Source organism: Macrobrachium nipponense, chromosome 15 (assembly GCF_015104395.2).
Source record: "Macrobrachium nipponense isolate FS-2020 chromosome 15, ASM1510439v2, whole genome shotgun sequence".
NCBI classification, from domain to species: Eukaryota; Metazoa; Arthropoda; class Malacostraca; order Decapoda; family Palaemonidae; genus Macrobrachium; species Macrobrachium nipponense.
Window position 1 is genome coordinate 65,857,253 of NC_087208.1, and position 6,803 is coordinate 65,864,055.

A 6,803-nucleotide genomic window follows, 5' to 3' on the forward strand; every position below is an offset into this window, starting at 1 on the left:
CCGAACTGACCTTTTGTTCCGTTTGTTTGCCGGCGGACCAAAAGTGCGTTATCCGCGTTCTCAAAGTATTTATACTCATCGCTCGCTGAACCACGATGAAAAGGTAGAAGTTTTCCTCATTGATTTTCCCGTAGGTGTATATACCTAGGCGGGTCTCTGATGTGTCATTGAACATTATTTATTATCAGTATAGAAATAAAGCTTTAAAATTAATATGGAAAATTTATATCTTTCTAAAATTACATCGGGTAAAGGTAAAGAAGTAAGGTGTAAAAGCTTCGGAATTTTAATGCAAAATTATCAATGGAATTAAAAGAAAAAAATTAATCTTCTTGGAGTCCATTTTCGGTAATATATTGTAAGAAATGTCGAAATAGGACTAAAATTAGGTTCGCTCAAGATTTCTTTGTTATGCTTATTATCTTGTGGACACATTTGAAGGCCTATTTATTTTGGCCTAAGTATTGGCAACTCTTGCGATTAGAGGTTAGAAGTCTTATTGAATATGGATTAGATGATGAAGTAAATGCTGATCATTGAAGAGCTGACTGTACCTATAGTTCGTTCCATTAGTGAACTAGAGAATTATTTTTATTTTTAAAGACGTAATGACCGTATGAGATGTTTTTCCTGAACTAGTATAAAATCCATATCAACCGTGCATTTGATGTCTAGACCAGTCCCTTACGACGCTCCAGATTGGCTGTTCATAAGCCAATCACAGGGCTGGAAACACTCAGTCTCTTTCGAGAGTTCACATGGGGATACGTCTTTCAGGAAAGGTGGAACATACATCCTGCCTGTGTGACCTTTCAAGAGGGACTGAGAGTTTCCAGCCCTGTGATTGGCTTATCAACAGCGCAGTCAGGAGCGTCGTAAGCGACTGGCCTAGACATCAAATGCTCGGTGGATGTGAATCTACTATAGTAACAAATGTCCTTAGAAATGTTTCAAGCAGGACAGAAGTTAAGGGGAAATTGTACGGGGACTCTAGGCAGTATGTAGCCTACTATGCATTCCAGAGGCCATGAAATAGTGTTTCTAGATAAGTATAATTTAGTTTTACGAGACCACTGAGCTGATTAACAGCTCTCCTAGGGCTGGCCCGAACGATTAGATATTTTGACGTGGCTAGGAACTAATTGGTCAACTAGCAAAGGGACCCACAGCTTATTGTGAGATCCAAACCACATTATATCGAGAAATGAATTATTATCACCAGGAATAAATTCCTCTGATTCCGCGTTGGCCGAGCCGAGAATCGAACTTCGGACCACCAGATTGGTAGCCGAGCGCAAAAACCACCCGTCTAACGAGGAACTAGTGTATTTAGCTAACAACTTTTAACCCCCCCCCAAAAAAAAAGATCAACAACTTGCCTTTCCCCAGACTTTTTTTTCGAACAAGTAGTGCTTTATGACTTTCTGTGATGCAGAGCCATCCCCCTGTACTTAATTATTTTTAAAAAATTTATACATCATCATACAACATATTAATTTGCTTTAAAAAATTCGTATGGCTTAGGATAAGTAAAATGACATTTAACCATAAGTCAAACAACCATTTGAAAAGGTATAGGGGAGGATACACTATACCGACGTCACTGATGCCGGTCACCACTTTTGTGGATGGTTTGTTGGCCAAGCGCAGCTTTAACCTCATTTTCTCAAGTGAAAAAGGTCAATGAAACACATATGGCAATGGACAGTACTTCCGAAGATTAGGACGCAGTTTGAAACACTCAAAGCTTTAGTAGCATGGAGATCCTTAAGTCAGTTTAAAAGTGGTTTGGGAAAAACTCGATGTCATTTGCCTCTGGATGCACAGTAGGGGAAACAGTCTTCAGTCTTCAGGGCGGATATGTGAAGGAGAGGAAGCTTGCGAGAAAATCAGAAACCTCGAACTTGAAGTAATGGATCATTGTTCGATTGGGACGTCTGGCGTCAACGACAGATGTTTTCAGAGTCAGATCTGTAGGTTTGCTGTGAGAAGGTTGTTTCGTGCCCAACAATCTCAGAGCGCCTCGGTGGAGTGATCGGTATAGTCTTGACCTGCCACCTCGGTGGCTGCGAGTTCGATTCTCGGGCATTCCATTGAGGTGTTAGAGATGTGTATTTCTGGTGAAAGAAGTTCACTCTCGACGTGGTTCGGAAGTCACGTAAAGCCGTGTTCCCGTTGCTAAATAACCACTGGTTCCATGCAACGTAAAAACACCATACAAACAAACAAACAAACCAACAATCTCAGGCTTTGAGTTCCTTCTCTGCATCTTATATAAAAGCTAGACCCATATGATCCTGCGTCCTTCAGTGAGTCGGTTAATGGGAAGGTTCTTTTGATGCTGTTTTTTTTTTTTCTCCCTTTTTGCTTCTTCCTTTATCCTTTTCCTCCAATCCCTGTGTTGACGAATATATTTTCCTGTCATTCCTCGGCTTGTATTTAAAGAATTGCTAATTATTATGGCGTCGCTGGTGATTTTGCAAGGTGACAAGAAATATAGCCATCGAATGGCAATATTTTGCAGAGCAATGAAATATTGCACTGAGGGTTCTACTGGTAAAGATTGAATTTTTTGACGTTTTTAATTTTTTTTTATTTTATGAATTGATGCATGCACTCCAGAACGTCATCTACGAAATCCCCTTGGATCACTGAATATGACTTAGCATGTTTAATAGATTCCTGACATTTGTTTACGTTTTGGTAAAAGACCTTTGGTTTTTCGAATTACATTTTAACTGAAGATCCTTATAAATGCTATTTGATATAATCTTTATGGGTATAAATCTTTTGACATAGGGTAATTTCCTAAAAGAATGAGACGTTCCCAATTTTATGCCCAAGTTAAAAGAGTAAAAGTTATATTAAAGGAAGTTATATTGTCAAAAAGGACTATACGTTTCAGAGTTTACGATTATCCACTTGTATGAGGACGTATGAGTCCTCAGGAGCTGGCTAGGTCTCCAGCTGGAAAGATTCCTTTGGCAAGATATCTCATGTAGTCATAGTTGAACTTTCCATCCAGACTATGGACCGTGCGCTAATAAAATGCGGGTTCAAAATAAGTGAAAATGATCATCAAAACAGGCCAAGTTATGAGAGCATTAAGCTGTCTTACATAGAGTTAGCCCTTATCATTCATTCTACTTTGCAAGTGTAGTAGCCTGTCTTAGAACTTGTTCTCTCATACCTTAGAGTGAATGACATAATAATTTGTTGCCAAAGGTATACACCTTATATTTTTCAGATTCTTTATCTCGTATTCAGCCTCGATCATACTTTTGGAAAGCATTTCTCTTTGTGCTTCCCTTACACCTTATACCTAAAGGTGAGTCCCACACGGTCGAACAATGTCAGACGGACAGACATTGTTACCATATCATAGGCGAAGCAGGATGACATCATAAGCGTTTTTACTCTGCTCACAAGGCAAAGGCCGGCAGACAATTGTTAATTGGTAACCGCGTTTGTCCGTCGGAAATTGTTCGATCGTGTGGACGCACCTTAATAAGACGGGGGGATACCCCAACCCCCACCCACAATGCAAAGAAGGGGTTTTTGGGTGGGGACACCCCCACCCCCCACCCACAATGCGAAGGGGTTTTTGGGTGGGGACACCCCCACCCCCCACCCACAATGCGAAGAAGGGATTTTTTTGGGTGGGAATCGCCTAAGAAGAGGCTTGCTCCAAAATCCGGAAAATAAAAATGAGTGAAATAATTAAATGTCTGGTATATGTGTGTTATTTATGCCGCTTGGGTGTAGTGACCATATTGCAAACTCTTGCAAGGCAGCGACAGCCCAAGTAGTCGCCTTTGCTGAATGTTGCAGTTCATGCAGGTCTCGGTAAACATAATATGACAAGGCCATATATTTCTCTTGACAGTATTTCAGTCGAAAATTATGATTTGGTCATGTTGATGAGCGTTTGGATTTCACATATATTTTTTGCGTGAGCAATACATACATACATCACACACACACACACCTCATTTATATGTAGAATTGACAGCAATTACTGCCTTTTCCTACCATGGAAGGAAGAAGATTCTTTTATTCAACATGATGTGGAGTCAGGGCTTCTAGTGATGATGGCATCCAAAACTTGCGAGGAAATTCAGATGTTATATGAGTATGCAATACATGCATACGTTCAGTAGATGTGTATGTATCTATATATGGATGTATATGTATATATGAATCACATAAAATGCAATAGCCACAATGCCCTCTTCTCAAATTCTTTTGCTCTTTTTTGGATACGCTTGTCACTACAAAGCCTTGAGCTCCAACTTCAAAGAAATTTGAAGAAATCATATGTATCTTGTAAAAATGACCAGTAGATTCTACACACACACACACACACACACACACACACATACACACACATATATATATATATATATATATATATATATATATATGAATTATGTATATCTATATATGTGTGTGTATATATCATATATATGATTATATATACATAAATAATGATGATTATATATATACATACATATATACATACATATATATATATATATATATATATATATATATATGTATATATATATATTATATTAAAGGACATTGTAGCTCGATATATGTATATGAATCACGGAAATGTGATATGACTTATATATATATATATATATATATATATATATAGATATATATCTATATATATAATAATACATACATACATTGATCTACAAATTTTAATATCCAATTCGCTTTGTCTAAGAAATAATACCGAATGGGAATTAGAATTGATAAGTGCTTCACCACCTGGCTGATTTCATCCACAGACAGCAGAACCTCCTACTTCCCTGACGAGACCGCTACCATAGAGGTCTTGTCACTAAGTCGGAGGTTGTTGCTCCTGGTGGATCGAATCTACCAGGTGACGAACCAATTATCTGTTATAATTTCTTTTTTTTTTATTATTTCCGAGGTATAGCCAATTAGACATTAAATGACATTTGTAGAGTATGTTTGTGAATGTACAAAATGCCCCTTGATGTGATAAGAATATTATATAATATAGTGTGTGTATATATATATATAAAAATATATATATATATATATATATATATATATATATATATATATATATATATATATATATGCGTGTGTTTGCGTACGTACGTACGTATGTATGTGTCGAGTGAAACTCTTTGCCACACCAAGTTGTAGGTCTGCTATAGTTCGACAGATCTAAACTGAGAGATTGTTTTTTTCTTTGGGTAAGAACCCTGTTGCCACATCTACTATAGTTCGACAGATCTAAACTGAGAGATTGTTTTTTCTTTGGGTAAGAACCCTGTTGCCTGCCACATCTACTAGGATCCAGTTTTGAATACCTTACTTTATAACACATGAATCAGTAAATGGGTAGTTTAAAGTTTTTAGCATGTTTGCTGAACTTAAGCGTCCACATATTGGGATTATAATTTTATTTGCAAATAAAATGAGAAATCGCATTTATAAACGTGACAACTGTTTCAAAAGATGCTGCCACTATTCTTGTTACCTTTGACAGGCGATATGCAGGTGAGCCAAGCCAATCCTATTAAACCATGAAGTTTAAAGGAATTATTTCTTAAGCTACCCTTTGGATAAGCCCCACCCACCGCCCGGTCTAGCTGAGAACTCTAGCACCAAAAAGATTGACTTCTCGCTTCAGGTTCCCGAGAACAATAGTCAGTAGGGAAATGAATTCATTCCTACAGAAAGCATGCTGTAAAACGGGCAAATGTAGTTAAGCATTCCGAAAACTTGCACACAAGCGATGCTGCAAAGGATATCTGTTATTGAACTAAAATCATCTGACGACGAAGATTCTTCGGAATGTACATTTTGTATAGAATCATATTATTACAACTCCTGTGATAATTATTGTAAATTAATTATTTCTCTCCAAGTGATGAGTTTATGTGCAACAAGCGTATAAAAGGTAAAAATTGTTACATGCATTAGATTTATGAGTTATTATAAATCTTTTTTATTACTCTTAATATGTTTTCATATTTGTATGTCATATTTTTTCCAGAAGAAAATGTCATAAGAAATAATGGATGGTTTTTACTTTAAATGAAAAACATTTTCAAATAAAATGCTATGTAATATATGGAAAACTTAAAAGGTCTAAATTATAAAAACAATAGAATGGAGATCAACGAAAAAGGAGATTAAATTTAAGTAAATCATAACTAAATGCATGAAAATGAGGGGAAACCTAAAATAAAGAGCAATGAAATGCAAAATATTGCAAACTTATTTAGGAAATGGATAGTATGGCAGACGGAAAACTCAAATAATAAAAAAAGAATAAATAGAAGTTACTCTACTGACAAGATTATAAGAAAATGTCATAAGACATAATGAATGGTATTAAAATTACCGATTTTTATTACTTTCAATGAAAAAGCTCATCAAATGAAATATGTAATATATCCAAATTTAAAGGTATAAGTCATAAAAAATATAATAAATAGTCTCAAAACTTTACGGATTAGGATTTGTACGGTCAGTTTCATTAGGTACTGTCGCAAATATTGCCTCGCTGGGAGATGGCTGAGGACTTAAGAAGGGGACGATTTAAAAATTAAGAGAGAAGTGGCAACAGGGTTTTTCTCAAAGAGGTAAACAATCTATCAGTTTAGATCTGTCGAACTATAGTGACTAGCTGAAAGTATAGTTAATTCCTCAGTTTGTCTCCAAGACAAAATTTAAAAGTTGACGACCCCATTTATATGATTATATAATTTTTTTTTCATTATGCTGACCCTATTCCTCACTGTAGTTGT